The 17,678-nt window shown below is 45.3% G+C and overlaps 1 protein-coding gene across 8 annotated transcripts in view; it reads left to right on the plus strand.

Moving 5' to 3' along the window:
• The window catches only part of zmynd11 (zinc finger, MYND-type containing 11), a 292,010-nt gene that overhangs the window by 6,202 nt on the left and 268,130 nt on the right, over positions 1-17,678 (plus strand). The window contains exon 2 of one of the 8 annotated variants that reach the window (XM_072508252.1): positions 13,773-13,868. The exons of the other annotated variants lie outside the window; for them this stretch is intronic. The gene's annotated coding sequence lies outside the window, so the exon portion shown is untranslated. The remainder of the gene's footprint in view (positions 1-13,772; positions 13,869-17,678) is intronic. 8 annotated transcript variants of the gene reach the window in all.

The raw sequence follows: 17,678 nt of genomic DNA on the forward strand, positions 1-17,678 counted from the left end.
TGTGCCGTCCCTTTTATTTAACTACATTCTTCACCATTTGTTCTATTTTCTATTAACTTCAAAACTATTGCTTTGGGCAAAAAAGGCACAATTATGCACTCGAGTCTACTATGCAATCCTCTCGTCATCATGTTTGTTTATTTTCTATAAATTTAGAGTACCCAATTCATTTTTTCCAATTAAGGGGCAATTAGGGCCACGCCACGTACCCTGCACATCTTTGGGTTGTGGGGCGAAACCCACGCAAACACTGGGAGAATGTGCAAACTCCACACAGACAGTGACCCAGAACGGGGATCGAACCTGGGACCTCAGCGCTGTGAGGCAGCAATGCTAACCACTGCGCCACCATGCTGCCCTATCATATGTACAATTACTCAGCGAATATAAGCCTGAAAGTGCTACTAAAACTTCCACAATCCTCTATCAGTGATAACTTATTCAGTTAGCATAAATTAATGTCCAGATTTGTAAATTAAAATGGACAACACAATATTTCCCTATATTCACTGTGAACAATGCTACAAGAAACCTGCTGGTATATCTATTGCTGTTCATATTATGCCCACAGATCTTTCTTACTGTTGTCACTAATTTTGGTCACATTTCTGTGCACTTTTGTACCAAATACCTCCTGTAGTCTAGTTCCATGGACCGATCTTGTCCCTTCTGCCTTCTGTGTATTGTGGGAGAAAAAAATGTACATTGTCAATGGCAAGGCCTTACAGCGCTTCAGTCAATTTACTTGTGTATAATGTTCACTGCCTGGCCACATTAACCTTACTTCCTGTGTCACAACGCTTGAGTCATGCTTTTTATTTCAACATCTTAGAATAGTAAATCTTGACTTGGGCTTTTCCTGTTCGACAGCAACTGCAGTACCCACAGCATAAACTTCCCAAGTCAAGCTGCCATTTTGTTTAAATATCACTTTTTAAAAACCTATCGCTTTTTAATAATATGAGTTGATTGCCAGTTTTTGGAGCACAGGACATCATACTCCCGAAGTTTTAAGTTTTCCTTTTTTAATTCCGCCATCACTGACAAAGTCAAAGTTTGTACATTTACATAGTTCCTTCGGAGGTTGGGGGGGGGGGGGGGAGAGAAGACCCCAAACGCAGACATGGGGAGAAAGTGCAAACTCCACACAGAGAGTCACCCGAGGCTGGAATTGAACCCTGGAGCTGTGAGGCAGCAGTACTAACCACTGTGCCACCCAAGGTTGTGGGGCATGTTAGGGTTGTGGAGATGAGACCCGCAAAGACACAGGGAGAATGTGCAAACTCCACACGGCAGTGACCCGGGTCTGCGAAGGAACCCAGGTCCTCTGTGCCGCGAGGCAGAGGTGCTAACCACTGTGCCACCATGCCGCCCGTATGACCTGGAACTTTCTGACTGTCTACCTGTTTCTTTCCCTCTCCCTGTAGCTGCGGTCCATGCCTGGCTGTTCATCTCTTTTTGGGCACTTTGTGTTGGCCCTGGCGTGTGTCGCCCAGTGTGCTGTTCTTGACTCTGTTCACTCTCTCTTGTTTTCAGGCCCTCCTCCGCAGCTCTTGCCTGCGTTCTGTGGTCTGAAACCACCACCACCATTGGCTGCTGGTTACGAACAGGCCCCCATGTCTTGTGGAAGCCCTCTCCTGACCCACAGATGGTGAATTTTATTTTCTCCAGTTGGAGGAGTTCTGACCGGACGGCCAGCCAGTCTGCAGCTTTGGGTGGTGCTGCCGATCGCCAGCCGAAAAGGATTCTTCGGTGGGCATCTAGGAAGGCAAAGGCTAGGGTGTTGGCCTCCTCCCCATGAAAAGTTCTGGTTGGTCTGAGACCCTGAAGACTGCCACTTGTGGGCATGGCTCCACCCACGTTCCCACAACCTTGGACATTACCTCAAAGAAGGTGTCCAGAACCTGACTAGTCTGGGCAGGCCCAAAACATGTTGGTGTGGTTGACTGGGCCTCCCTGACACCATTCACATTTGTCCTCCACCTCTGGGAATAACATATTCATTTGGGATCTGGTTAGGTGCACTCGATGCATCACCTTTAGTTGTTCAGGCTTAGCCCTGTGCATGTGGAGGTGGGGTTCGCCCTGATATAGAGGAGCAGGTCATCCGCATAGAGTGAGACTCTATGCTCTCTGTCCCCTCTAGATGCCCTTTCAACTTTTCGCTGCTCTGGGGGGGGGGGGGGGGGGAGGCGGTGATCAGCAGTGGCTCAATTGCTAGGGCGAACAGAAGCGGGAACAGCAGGCATCCCTGCCTTGTGCCCCTGTGCAGGTGGAAGTATTTAGAGTTCGTGGTGTTGGTCCGCATGCTCGCCGTCGGAGCGTTGCCCAGAAGTTTCACCCAGGCAGTGAACCCTGAACCAAGCAAGGCCTTTTCTGCATCCAAGGAGATTTAAAAAAATAAATTTAGGGGATCCAGTTATTTTTTTTTCCCAATTAAGGGACAATATGGCATGGCCAATTCACCTACCTTGCCCATCTTTTCGGGTTGTAGGAGTGGGACCCATGCAGACAAGGGGAGAATGTGCAAACTCCACACGGATGCATCCAGGGAGATGATCACTTCTGGTGTTCTCTCCCCAGATGGGGTCACCATCACGTTCAGCAGGCACCTGATGTAGCCGTCTACCCGTGCCGAAGCTCATCTGGTCTTCTGCGACCACCTCTGGTATGCAGTTCTCCAGTCACCTAGCCAGGACTTTGGTGTCTGCGTTCAGCAGCGAGATGGGTCTATAGGACCCGCACTCAGTCTGATCTTTGTCTTTCTTAGGTATCAGCGAGACTGAGGCTTGAGCTAGTGTTGGAGGCAGCATGCCCCTTACCAGTGAGCCTGTGAACATCCCCTGTAAGTGCAGGGCCAGTGCTGTCGCAAATTCTTGGAGAAGTCCACCGGGAATCCATCTGGTCCTGGTGCCTTCCTCGTCTGTATGGAGTTAATGCTCTCCAAATGCTCCCCATGACTTCTCAGTTCTCTTTTTTAAATTAAAGTTAGAGTACCCAATTCATTTTTTCCAACTAAGGGGCAATTTAGCGTAGCCAATCCACATAAGAACTAGGAACAGGAGTAGGCCACATGGCCCCTCGAGCCTGCTCCGCCATTTAATGAGATCATGGCTGATCTTTGTGGACTCAGCTCCACTCTCCGGCCCATACACCATATCCCCGAATCCCTTTATTCTTTAGAAAGGTATCTATCTTTTTCTTAAAAACGTTTAAAGAAGGAGCCTCAACTGCTTCACTGGGCAAGGAATTACAGAGATTCACAACCCTTTGGGTGACGAAGTTCCTCCTACACTCCGTCCTAAATCTACCTCCCCTTATTTTGAGGCTATGCCCCCTAGTTCTGCTTTCCCCGACCAGTGGAAACAACCTGCCTGCATCTATCCTATCTATTCCCTTCATAATTTTATATGTCTCAATAAGATCCTTCTAAACTCCAATGAGTACAGTCCCAGTCTACTCAACCTCTCGTCATAATCTAATCCCCTCAACTCTGGGATCAACCTAGTGAATCTCCTCTGCACTCCCTCCAGTGCCAATATGTCCTTTCTCAGGTAAGGAGACCAAAACTGAACACTACTCCAGATGCGGCCTTACCAACACCCTATACAATTGCAGCATAACCTCACTAGTCTTGAACTCCATCCCTCTAGCAATGAAAGACAAAACTCGATTAGCTTTCTTAATCACCTGTTGCACCTGCACACCTACTTTTTGCGATCAGTGCACCAGCACACCCAGGTCCCTCTGCACAGCAGCATGTTTTAACATCTTACCGTTTAAATAATAATCCATTCTGCTGTTATTCCTCCCAAAATGGATAGCCTCACACTTGGCAACATTGAATTCCATCTGCCAGACCCTAGCACATTCACCTAACCTATCCAAACCCTTCTGCAGACTTCCGGTATCCTCTGCACTTTTTGCTTTACCACTCATCTTAGTGTCGTTTGCAAACTTTGACACATTGCACTTGGTCCCCAACTCCAAATCGTCTATGTAAATTGTGAACAACTGCGGGCCCAACACTGACCCTTGAGGGACACCACTAGTTACAGGTTGCCAACCAGAGAAACGCCCATTTATCCCCACCCTCTGCTTTCTGTTTGTTAACCAATCCTCTACCCATGCTACCACTTTACCCTCAATGCCATGCATCTTTAGTTTATGCAGCAACCTTTTGTGTGGCACCTTGTCAAAAGCTTTCTGGCAATCCAGATATACCACATCCATTGGCTCCCCGTTATCTACTGCACTGGTAACGTCCTCAAAAAATTCTACCAAATTAGTCAGACACGACCTACCCTTTGTGAACATCTTTGGGTTGTGGGGGCGAAACCTACGCAAACACGGGGAGAATGTGCAAACACCACACGGACAATGACCCAGAGCTGGGATCGAACCTGGGACCTCGATGCCGTGAGGCAGCAGGGCTAACTCACTGCGCCACAGTGCTGCCTGCCTTCTCAGTTCTGGAGGTGCGACCAGCCCCCTTCTCTTTTTTTTTAAATATAAATTTAGTGTACCCAATCAATTTTTTTCCAATTAAGGGGCAATTCAGTGTGTTCAATCCACCTACCCTGCACATCTTTGGGTTGTGGGGGCGAAACCCACGCAAACTTGGGGAGAATGTGCAAACTCCACACGGTCAGTGACCCAGAGCCGGGATCGAACCTGGGACCTCGGCGCCGTGAGGCAGCAGGGCTAACCCACTGCGCCACCATGCTGCCCTTCCAGCCCCCTTCACTTATTCTCCCCCACGACAGGCATGTCCAGTCCATTGAGGAACTGTTTCATCCTCGAGCCCCCTTTGGGGAGCTCAGTGGTGTACAGCCCCTGGTGTAGAAAGCCTTGAATGCTTTGCTTACATTTCCCGGTTTGTCTACCAGATTGCCGCTATTGTGCCTGATCTGCGCTATTTCCCTCATGGCCGAGTGTTCCCTCAACTGGTGAGCCTGCAGGCAGCTGCCTTTGTTTCCATGTTTGTAGAAGGTCTCCCATGACTGGCGGAGCTGGTGCAATGCTTTTCTACTGGAAAGCAGGTCAAAGTCCCTTTGTAGCTTTTTCCTTTTCGCCAGCAGCTCTAGAGTCGGGGCCTTGGGAGTATTGCCTGTCCACCTCCAGTTTGGAGTCGACCAGCTGTTGTCTAGCTGCCCTCTCTTTCCTGTCTCTGCACGCTTGGGAAGTGATGATGTCTCCACTGGTCACAGCCTTATAAGTGCCGCACAGAACATGGAGGGTGAGACCTCCCCGCTCTGGTTATTGGTAATGTACCAGTCTATGGCCTGTGATATTGTTTCGCAAAAGGCCTCATCGGCCAGGAGGGTTGGGTCTAACCTCCATGGAGGGCATTGGACACAGCCCGTCTCCAACCTCAGGTCTATGTAGTGTGGAGCGTGGTCGGAGATTACAATGCAAAATATTCCACCCTTACTATCCCTGGGAGTACCGTTTTTCCCCACTACAAAGAAGTCAATCGGGTATATACTATAACCCCAAAGTTTTTAGTGGCTGCCTAAAACAGACTCCAGGTCATTTCCTAATCTCTGCTCAATTCCTACTTTTTTTTTTGTACTAGAGCACTCGCCTAGTGCCCAGGGATACCTGCATGACCTATTTTAGGCAGCCAAATTTGAATTATTGCCCGTCCTACTGGTGCTAACCCACTTCTGCCCCTATCACTTTAATTTTTTTTAAAATTTAGAGTACCCAATTCATTTTTTCCAATTAAGCGGCAATTTAGCATGGCCAATCCAACTATCCTGCACATCTTTGGGTTGTGGGGGCGAAACCCACGCAAAATACTTTTCACTGTACTTCGGTACTTGTAACAATAAATCAAATCAAACACGGGGAGAATGTGCAAACTCCACGCGGACTGTGACCCAGACCTGGGATCTCGGCGCCGTGAAGCAGCAATGCTAACCACTGCGCCACCAGGTGCTGCCCACCCTATCACTTTGATAGTAGTTAGCCTGTGTGCTTGGTTATCCTGCAGTTGCCCCCCCCCCCCCGTTGTGCTCCGCATCATTTACTTTTATAGCTTCTAATATTGAGCCTTCCATGCCAACTCATTTCCACTGCTCTTTCTCCACTATGTGCACCTAGTGCTACCTTGCTGTGCAGTGTAAAGTAGCAAAGGCCGCTGGTGCTGGGGGAATTGAGGTGATCTACTGACTTATGCCAAAGAGAAACGCAGGTCACCTTGCTGAAATGATATGTAATTTAAACAAAAAAATTGTCTACCAAGATATCATCAATTGCTCCTTCATTATTTTGCCATAGTTGCCTGTTTCTTTTCTGTCCGTCTGTCCCTCGACTCACTGCGTAAGACATCAAAAATAAAAGTTTGACTGATAAGCTTCTGCTACTGTGGATTGAAGACTTTTGACTCTTGAAGTATTTAATGTCAATTTGAAGGAAAAAGACAGCCTATTTATTCAAAAACCAGGACTTGGTGAAAGTTGGTTGGGGCGGGGGGGGGGGGGGGGGGGGGGGGGCTGCACGGGATGTGTTAAGAGTTACAGTGGTTGCAGTGAGGCAGCTGAGATTCACTGCCATCAGAGACCGTGAGACAGGAGCAAGATTTATTTTATTTTTTTCAATGATGGTAAACTTGGATCACGTGCACATAATTAAAAGGAGGCCCTTAAATAGGTACTGATTTACAGCACAGTAGGGAGTGGAAAATCTCTGGCTCCCAGCTTCTAAGGACAACAGTGGCTTACACTGGAGGTTTTATTACCCAGTCTGTGTTCACCCTGGGATAAAGTTTCCACTGTAAACAAGACTGCCAAAGTGTGAAGAAAAACTGTGTGAAGGTGCATGTAAAACAAAGTGAAATGGGGTGAAATTGTGTGACAGGACAAAGCTGACCTAAGAAAGTTTAAATCAGAATAATTCAAGCAAGCTCTAAAGTTTACATCTTTTATTAACCTGACAAAGTAACAAATATTTATTATAAATCCCATTTTCATTAAAAAAAATCTTTTTGCTCTCTGAAACAAGGAAACCATTTAGATTTTTTAAAAGAATAGTTGCTTTGAATTTAAGAACGATCTATTCGCTGTTCTCACTTGTGACCAAAGGATACAGCAAATCTATACTATTTTTTTTCTCTGCTTTCATTCAGTATTGTCTCCAACAAAGAGGGTGGATATCTGAGGATGGAGGAAGTATTAACAAGATTTTAGATAAGATTGCCACCAATCGACAAATGCTCTTCATACAAAGCTTAAAGAAGGAGCCAGCAAAATCAGTCATATTCTTGTTTCCATCTTTAGGAAATTATTTGAGTTGAGAATAGTACCGAAGGATTGGAAAGTCGCTAGTGTGACCCGAAGGTGACATTAACAGCTTTGGGAATTATGGGACCAGTCAGCCAAATACCTGAATGAGGTACATTATGGCAACACATCTTGCAAAAAGGCACTTGGATAATCTGATTTTAGAAAAAGGAATTTAGCATGCACTAAAGGGAGTGAGATCTTGTTCAATGCATTTACTGAAATTCTTTGAGGAAATTATGGTTGGATCAATACTGTGGTACAAGGGCAGGTAAGAGGCGGGAAATCTGCAACGAGTAACTCGCCTGTTGTCTCCTCAAAGCCTGTCCACCATCTGCAAGCCAAAATGGTGGAATATTTTCCATTTGTCTGGATGAGTGAAACTTCAACAACAATGTGGAGGAGTACAGGGAAATGGCACTGAGCCATGATGCTGATTTGGAGAGCTGATGGGTCATATGGCCTTCTTCTGCGCTGTAACAATTGTGTGATTCTGAACAGAGCAGAAGCTTAACACCATCTAGGACAAAACAGCCTGCTTGATTTGCCACCTCAAAATATTCACTTCCTCCACTTCCAGTATGCAGAAGTATGTGCCATCTATAAGATACTGCAGCAGTTTGCCAAAGCTTCTTCAACAGCACTTCAAGACTCGGAACCTCTTTATTTTAAAATTTAGAGTACCCAATTATTTTTTTCCAATTAAGGGCCAATTTAGCGTGGCCAATTCACCTACCCTGCACATCACAGCTGGTTTGTGATGCAGAACAAGGCCAGAGGCGTGGGTTCAGTTCCCATACCAGCTGAGAATTCTGAATTCTCCCTCTGTACCAGAGTAAGAGCCGGAATGTGGCGACTAGGGGCTTTTCACAGTAACTTCATTGCAGTGTTAATGTAAGCCTACTTGTGACAATAAAGGTTCTTCCTTTTTTTATTTATTTATCTTTTTGGGTTGTTGGGGTGAGACCCATGCAGACATGGGGAGAATGTGCAAACTCCACACAGGAGTGACCCGGGTCCTCAAATGCTATGAGGCAGCAGTGCTAACCACTGAGCAACCGTGCTGCCCTGCAAGACCCACAACCTCTAATGCCTATAAGGACAAGGGGATACCAGACATGTGAAGAAAAAACGCTCTTGCCAAGTCGTGCACTCTCCTGACTTGGAACTATTTCATCATTCCTTCACTGTTGTTTGAGTCAAAATCCTGGAACTCCTCTCAGCTGCAGTTATGGGTGTACTTACACCACAGGGACAGCATTGGTTCAAGAAGACCTCTCCCCAACATCTTTTCAAGGGCAAGTAGGATAGGCAGTGATTCTCACATCCATGAATGATTTTTAAAAATAAATTGACTCCTTCCTTGACAGTGGAAATTCTCTCAATATGATCTATTTAGATTTTCTAGAATGGTAACAGAGGAGAGGAGGGCCTGTGTTGGTTCTCTAAGAGATAGAGCTACTCGGCTAACTGCACTCTCCTGCTTTTCCCCCCATCGCGCTGCAGTTTCTTTTCCTTTTATAATTATCCAATTCCCTTCTGAAAACCACAATTGAATCTGCCTCCATCTCAGTCTCAGCCCGTGCATTCCAGATCCGAACCATTTGTTGTGATTTAAAAAAAAAAAACGTTTTCCTCATGTCACAACATTTTTTAGCCAATTGCCTTATATTAGTGTCCTCAGATTCTTGATATTACTATGTTACGTGAGCAATCAGCTCACAAGATTGGAAGGTATGCCTCTCATGCATTTTCCAAAAAAACTGACTAAAACAGGGAAAGTGAAGAGTGGTTGTGATAGAGCTGTGCTGATATGATAAGGGGGCAGCTAGCTGGTTCCACAGGGATCACTGCTGGGCCAGTCTTCATAGATGGAGCTATGAACAAATACAGAAGTTAAATTTATAAAAGATACCAAATTTGGTTGTGCAAATCTTTGAAGTAAGTGAAGAAGCAAACACAGTTCAGAGAGCACTGGATGTGATGAAAAGGTGGGCTGATGATAGATTGTACCTATTGTGGTCAAATGCAAATTGAGGGGCTTGACCAGGAACAACAACATTGGAAATTCAAACTAAGTGGATTTAGTAGGTGGTACAGTGGTTAGCACTGCTGCCTCACAGTGCCAGGGACCCGGGTTTGATTTCGACCTTGGATGACTGTGAAGTTTGTGTGTTCTCCCCGTGGCTTCCTTTGGATGCTCCGGTTTCCTTCCACAGTCTAAAGGTGTGCGGGTTAGATGAATTGGCCACGCTAAAGTGCCCCTAACCAAAGATTAGGTGAGGTTATGGGGATAGAGTGGGGAGTGGGAAAGGGTAGGGTGCACTTTCGGAGGGTCATTGCAGACATAATGGAGCCAATGGCCTCCTTCTGAACTGTAGGGATTCTCGATTACAGGGCAGATGAATGTTTGACTACACATGGACACAATTGAAACCAGCTGTAGACAGGTGGTATTTGTAAGGAAACAAACTGGAAATATGGTGTGTGCCAGAGGGAACGAATGCACTTCCCAGAAGATAAGTCTCCACAGTTGCAGAAACAAACCAGACAAGTCTAAGAAAAATGTCACGAACAACACCAGAAACCCTTCATTACATCCAACGACCTGACCAAAGAACGTGACTCTGTAAATTACGAGGCTCTGTGTATTGTGCCTAGATGTCCAAGGAACTTGGATTGAATCCTGCATGATGATATGACTGCAGCTGTCTGGAAGATCTAACACCGATGCCTTCAGAGTCCAAACCTGGGTCAAACAAAACTGTGTCATAGCCCAATTCTGTGGGGGAGGCATGTGGCGCAGTGGTTAGCACTGGGACTGGGACGCTGAGGACCCGGGTTCGAATCCCGGTCCTGGGTCACTGTCCGTGTGGAGTTTGCACATTCTCCCCATGACTGCGTGGGGTTCACCCCCACAACCCGAAGATGTGCTGGTTAGGTGGATTGGCCACGTTGTGCCCCATGGCTACTCTAAATTTAAAAAAAAAAAACAGCAAAACAAATAGCCCAATTCTGCTCAGCTCAAGACCATAAGAAACTACAGACAGTCGTGAACGCAGCCCAGTCCATCACGCGAGCCCAGTTCATCACGCGAACCCACCTCCCATCAATTTGACACTGTTTACACGTCCTGCTGCTGCCTTGGGAAAGCAGGCGGCATAATCAAAGAATCCTCCCACCCGGGTTATTCTCTCTTCCAACCTCTTGGATCAGGCAGAAGATACAAAAGTCTGAGAACATGCACGAACAGTGTGCTAGCACAGTGGTTAGCACTGTTGCTTCGGGGTCACTGTGTCACTGCACATTCTCCCCGTGTCTGCGTGGGTTTCCTCCGGGTGATCCGGTTTCCTCCCACAAGTCCAAAAGACATGCTGTTGGGTAATTTGGACATTCTGAATTCTCCTTGTGTACCCAAATAGGTGCTGGAATGTGGTGACTAGGGGCTTTTCACAGTAACGTCATTGCATTGTTAATGTAAGCCTGTGACATAAAGATTATTATTATTAACAGGTTAAAAAACAGCTTATTTTTCGCTGTTACCAGACTCCTGAATGATTCTCTTTTGTGGACTGAACTGATCTCTGCACGCATCTTCTCTACTGTTTTAGCACTATACTCCGTATGCTTCACCCGGTGTCTTAAGTATTTCCATCGTGTATTTATCATATGTCCTATGTTTTTCATGTATGGAATGATCTGCCTGGACAAGACACAGAATAATACTTTTCACAGTACCTCGGGACACGTAACAAATCTAATCTAGGCACAATCTACCCAACATGGCTAGTCACCAAAGATCAGTTTCATTATTAAGTCCCATCTAGATCAGTGTTTTTCAAGTGTGGATCGTGACCTGCGGGTGGGCTGCTTGAGGGTGTTGGGAGTGATCGGTCGCGGCATTCCCGCAGTGGTCCCGATCCCGGGAGAAGTGCCCAATGGCTGCTATCAGCTTTTACATTGAGAATGACCGCCGTTGCTGCCTTGTAAACAAAAATAATAATCTTTTAATCTTTATTGTCACAGGTAGACTTACATTAACACTGCAATGAAGTGACTGTGAAAAGCTCCTAGTCGCCACATTTCGGCATCTGGCGGGTACACAGACGGAGAATTCAGAATTCTCAACTGGTACGGGAATTGGACCCACGCTGCTGGCCTTGTTCTGCATTACAAACCAGCTGTCTAGCCCACTGAGCTAAACCAGCCTATGCTGTGTGGAGTCTTCCGGCCAGAAGCGGCAGTAGAGAGTAGGTCACATGCCCTGCACGTACATTTAACGGCAAGCGCCCTCCGTGTATGTTCTTTTGGCATCAAATCACAGAGCAGAGTTGCTTCCATTTTCCAGCTGCTGGCAAGAGGACTGTGAAGATGGATCATTTTCTTGCAGGCTGTGTACCTGCTGGCCAAGATCTTGCTTCTAAATCTGCTGGAAAAAGCTGTTCATGAGAGTCCAGGGCAGAACAGAGCAGTGCTAGTATTAGCTCTGTACTGAGCATCAAGGCCTCTGGTTAACAGCTTACAAAGAAGAAACAACTTGGGAACAAAGCAGTCTAAAGATGATTTCTTGGGTATGGTTTTGTGAATTGTGCCAATGCAAATAAGGATGCAAAGCCCATGTGTGTTATATGTAGGGAAATACTGGCAAATGAAAGGAGAAGTTTCAGATTTTGAAAGACAAGTGGTGGGTGAAAAATTCCTTTTGAGACCCCAGGGTCAGTTATTAACTTACAGTTGACTCCAAATTGAAAGACTCCGCTGCTGTACCTGACCTGTAATACCACATTAAAACACAGCAAAAGCCGATGATGCTGTCCCCATTCTGGAGTCGTATCAAGTGCTGAGTAAAACCAGCATTTTGTTGCTATTGCCCTTCACGACGACCTACATGTACAAGGTTGGATTTGGATATTCCGTTTACATAAAGATGAAGACGGCACAAAGAAATTGGCTGAACTCTACTGATATGCATGTGCATTTTTTCAAGTGAGACCGTGAGGAACAATTAGGCCCCCTTTCGCATTAAAGGTAAACTAACGTGGGATGGGTCACAAAGATTGGCTGGCGTGGGTCGCGAAGGTTCAAAAACACTTGAACCTCAATTGCCAAATCTGAACTGACCACTAAAGATAAACATGATTTTAAGTTTGTGGATGACCACAGTGTCGTTGCTCACTGTGCACCAAATTTTGTAAACTACTATCGCTTCAGTTATGCTGAACCACCGCAAATTGCCATATTTTTATTACGGGGAGGTTGAAGAGGTAGGCATCAAGTCTGCCATCAGTCAGAACCGATCCTTGTGCTGTTGGCATTAACCTGATCCACACGCTAGCTGTCAAGCCACCTGAGCTAATCAGCTCCTTAGCAATGTGTTAACAACCAGATAATGTTTATTTAGATGTTGGTTAAGGGATAAATATCCCTTAATCCTTAAAGGGATAAGGCCAGGTCACCTGGGTAAGCAACTTTGTTCTTCAGAATGGTGTCATGAGATCTCGTGTGTCCATTTGAGAGGGCAGAAGGGTTTTTCATGCCACTCCAAAGACAGCATCTCCAACAGTGCAACACTGCATTGGACTGTTGGCCTAAATTTTAGCCTGGTATTAACTTGTATTAATCAGCCTAGTATTGTAATAGTAAGCACAAATGTTGACACACTGGTGGCGGTGGTGTCATGTCACCTGACTTTTAATCAATATTGAGGTGAGACCTGAGCCCAGTGAGAGTGCTACAGACTTGAGCCATTGCTGTCATTTGTTATTTATTGTCATTGACAGCCATTCTGCAGTGCATATATTTATTTAGTGCAAAAGAAGTTATTTTAATTTCCAGAGTAGAGGATCTCCGTAGCAACACTGCACAGAATTTTCTCTGTTGGCGCAACCCAGAAGTTGGATCTGGAAATGCACCCAGACTGCTGATGTCATAATTTCCTGCCGATCTTATCGAAATATGTTCATTTTGTTACGTTTGAGCACAAGTCCGTGTGCGCAATTGGGTTGAAGCAAAGCACCAAACTCACCATACATTTTCTTCAGTATTAAAGTTTCAATATATTCCTGAACATTTTTCATGCATATAATTGGGGGGGAAGTGTTTCAATTTTTAATGTTACATATGCCAAACAAATGGATTGATAGAAACACTGCAGGTCTCGGGATACATTTAAAAAAAATGCAATAATACATTCAAAATAACTTTTTCCTGTTACATTTGAAAATCGGGTGTGATTTTAAGCAAGCATCTGAGCAACTGCAGTTGCGGAGAATTCAATTAGTAGACGACTGTAAAAGATCAAGGAGATTTGGGTGTTTCGCAGTTTCTTGTGTAGCCCGCAAACCCAAATTCTAAGCCGTGTAGTTGGTTCGTGCCCAGGTTGTTAAGGACGTTAAAGACCCCTCTGTTAATTTAGTGGATTAGTTTAGCAGTGCCAACCTATTGAAAGTAAAATGTAGTGTGTTTATTTTAAATTGGTCATTTAAGCTTTGAGGTGAAGGCCCAAGATTCACAGTTCAGACCCCACCAAGATTGAAACGCGCAAGAGAGATGACTAGTAAATCAAGTTACTGACATTTAAAGGTAAGATTCTGATGATGATTACTTTTGCAAATTCTGCAGGGTTAGCCTGGAAACTTCGGGATTATAGAGGAAAGAAGGACTTGCAGGTGTGTGTGGGGCGGCACGTTAGCACTGTTGCTTCACCACTCCACGGTCCCAGGTTCAATTTCCAGCTTGGGTCACTGTCTGTGTGGAGTTTGCACATTCTCCCCGTGTGTGCGTGGGTTTCCTCCGGGTTCTCCGTTTCCTCCCACAGTCCAAAGATGTACAGGTTAGGTGATTTGGCCATGCTAAGTTAGCCCTTCGTGTCCAACAGGATAGGTAGGTTACTGGGTTACGGATGGAGGTGTGGGCTTAAGTAGGGTGCTTTTTCCAAGGGCCGGTGCAGATTCGATGGGCCAAATGGCCTCCGTCTGCACTATAAATCCTATGATTCTATGAAATATATAATAAATATACATTTCCTCAGGGCAAAAGTGTAGTCCATGTCTGTTAATAAGAGCAGTTTCCTGAATCCAAACATTTGTTGCTTTGGTACATTCCATTAAAAGCTCTTGAAGGTTGGAAAAGGAACATACTCTTCACAAAAAAAAAGGCTGTTTATCCACAGCTGGTTCTTCCCACTGACGAGGGAAATATATGAGATCTCGAAAAACTATTTTTTGCCACAGCCTTAGTGTCAGCAAGCCAGCGGGAGGCAATTACAAGACAAGGGCTATACTTGCAAATGACCTTGTGATTGGCAGCTTTATTGCTCTTATTTGGTACTGTTCTGTGAATGTAGTAAGGTCATTGAACAGTAAAAATTTATCTAGATAACAGATGGGGTTTCAATGTACTTTAATAATTATAATATCACACTAGCTGCAGGATTATATCAACCAGTGAAGTAATATAAATGGTTTTTGTCCCCATTTTAAATGTAATGGGAAGAAATTTGTGATCTTGCATATCATTTCTTACTTTCTGTTCTGTGGCCCTGGACAATATTTTTTAGTATCTACAGGATATCCCTTTCACACATGGAAGTCTCAAATGAGAATTCTCATATGTACATGGCACTTGAGTATCAGTGATACGGGGTATAAGAGAATTGATTTTTAAAAAACATGCTTAATATTCCACTGGAGCTGACACCACAGAATAAACCGGAAATAGCAAGCAATGCCTGAGGCACACTGTTGTGCTGAAGACTGCTACAAAGCTGCTTGTGCCAATAAGTCCTGTGAGGCGCAGTTCTTTATATGGCATGTTTCTGCTGTAACTTCCCACTGCTGACAAGATGCCTGTTAGATTCTAAATATTACCAGGTTGAAACGATCTTGGCTTCCCCTCTTATTGAAACCTTCTCATGCAAAGCTAACACCAGAATTAAATTTCACCTCCTCGTAAGCTTCATTTTGATTTTGTGGTGCTTCATATCAACTAGACACACCAGGTGACATGACAACGCTGTTGCCATCTTGTCAACCTTTATAGTTACTATAGTAACACTTGGCTGATTAAGCTTAAAACTAGGCTAACATCTAGGCTGACACTGCACTGGTACTGAGGCAATACTGCACTGATGGAGGTGTTGTCTTTCAGCCGAGTTGTTTAAACCAAAGTCCTCTTAGAAGGGAGTAAAAGATTCCATAGCATTATTTGAAGAAAAGCGGGGCAGTTCTCTGCAGCATTCTGGACCATGTTTATCCCACAACTAACATCACTATAACAGAATATCTGTTCAGTCATGCATTGCACTTTGTGGAAACTTGCTGTGCTCAAATTGGCTGCTGCATTTCCTGCATTTCCATATATCACAAGAGTAATTACACTTAAAAGAACTTTAAGACATTCCAAAGCATGCTTTATTTTTAATGGATCTTAAGTAGAATTTGCATTACAAAAACAGACCTTTCGGCCGAAACAGTCGCATTTATTTTTTAAAAGAATATTTTTTTATTCTCCTTTTTCACATTTTTCTCCCAGATTTACACCCAACAATAAGCAATAATCAGTAACGAATGTAATGTCAATCACCGTATCAATAACAACAATCCCATCCTCACACCAAACCCCCAAACATTAGCCCGCATGTTAACATAAAAAAATGACAAAGAGGAATCAGGAATCACCCATAGTCACCATTAACACATACAGTCCCCCTCCCCCAACCCCCCTAATGTTCTTTGTGATCCAATTCTCGAAAGTGCATAATGAATAACGCCCATGAATTGTCGAATCCCTCCATCCTTCCCCTCAATTCAAATTTGACCTTTTCACGCGTCAAGAATTCCAGCAGGTCTACATGCCAGGGCCCAGGGTGGAGAGGTTGATCTCCACCCTAACAGGATCCGCCTTCGGGCAATCAACGAGGCGAAGGCTACAACATCTGCCTCCGTGCCCGTTTCCAACCCCGGCTGGTCCGACACCCTGAATATGGCATCCCGAGGGCCCGGGTCCAGTTTCACGTGCGCCACTTTAGAGATTACCCTAAACACCACCTTCCAGTAATCCTCCAGCTTTGGACAGGACCAAAACATATGAACATGGTTTGCATGCCCCCCCCCCCCCCTCCTTGGCAACGTTCACACACATCTTCTACCCGCTCAAAGAGCCGGCTCATCCTCGCCCTTGTAAAGTGCGCTCTATACACCACCTTCAGCTGTATCAGCCCCAACCTCGCACAAGAGGTGGAGGCATTCACCCTTGGGAGTACCTCACACCAGAGCCCCTCCTCCATACCCTCTCCCAACTCTTCCTCCCACTTTGCCTTGATCCCTTCTAGTGGCGCCTTCTCCTCCTCCAAAATAGCCCCGTAAACCGCCGATACTACCCCCTTCTCCAGTCCCCCTGTCGTCAGCACCTCCTCCAGCAATGTGGAAGCCAGCTCTACTGGGAAGCTCTGTATCTCCTTTCTGGCAAAGTCTCGAACCTGCATGTATCTAAATATTTCCCCCTGCTCCAGCCCATACTTCGCTCCCAGCTCCTTCAGTCCTGCAAAACGACCCCCAAGAAACCAATCTTTTAGTGTCCTAATTCCTTTTTCCTCCCATTTATGAAAATTTCCATTCGACTTCCCTGGCTCAAATCTACGGTTCCCCCGAATCGACATTTCCCTTGACTCTTCCCCCCCCAACCTGAAGTGCTGTCGAAACTGTCTCCAAATTCTCAACAAAACTATTACTACCGGACTCCCTGAGTATCTCCCCGGGGCTGTCTGGAGCGGCGCTGTCGCTAGCGCCTTCAATCCCGACCCCCTACCCAAACTCTCCTCCATTCTGACCCATTGGGAGTCAACCCCTCTGACCCAGCTCTGTACCTTCTCCACATTCGCTGCCCAGTAATAATACATCTGTGAAAGTCAATATGTTCGCTTCTGTGAGAGAAAAATTCAACACACTCATTAAGACAGAATAACAAGCTTTATTTTCGAAAACAACTGCTTGCAGTAATGGCTGAAACTTGAAGTCAGAGAGCGTCAATAAAACTGCTCGGTCTGGAGAATTAGCTCAATATTTATCCATTAACTTTATCAAGATTATGTGACAACAGTATGGTCAGGAGTTTAATCGGAAATACAAACGGAAGCAAAGACCAGACCATGTTTGGTCATATCACTCATACCATTATTTAGTCCTCGGAGGGAACATTGGAAGGTCAGAATAGATTTGTTTCTTCCTGAACCTATCTTTGTTTTAAATTCCTATGGCCCTGGGTTATGACGAGTTAGTTTTATCAGGAGTTGCCGAGGTCCGGTGTTTTGGAATGGCTCGACCTTCGCTGATCTTTTCAGACTCAAGTTATGCAGAGTTGGCCTATGGCCATACAGCTCTGAAAATGGTTAGG

Source organism: Scyliorhinus torazame, chromosome 6, assembly GCF_047496885.1.
Source record: "Scyliorhinus torazame isolate Kashiwa2021f chromosome 6, sScyTor2.1, whole genome shotgun sequence".
Taxonomy (NCBI): Eukaryota; Metazoa; Chordata; class Chondrichthyes; order Carcharhiniformes; family Scyliorhinidae; genus Scyliorhinus; species Scyliorhinus torazame.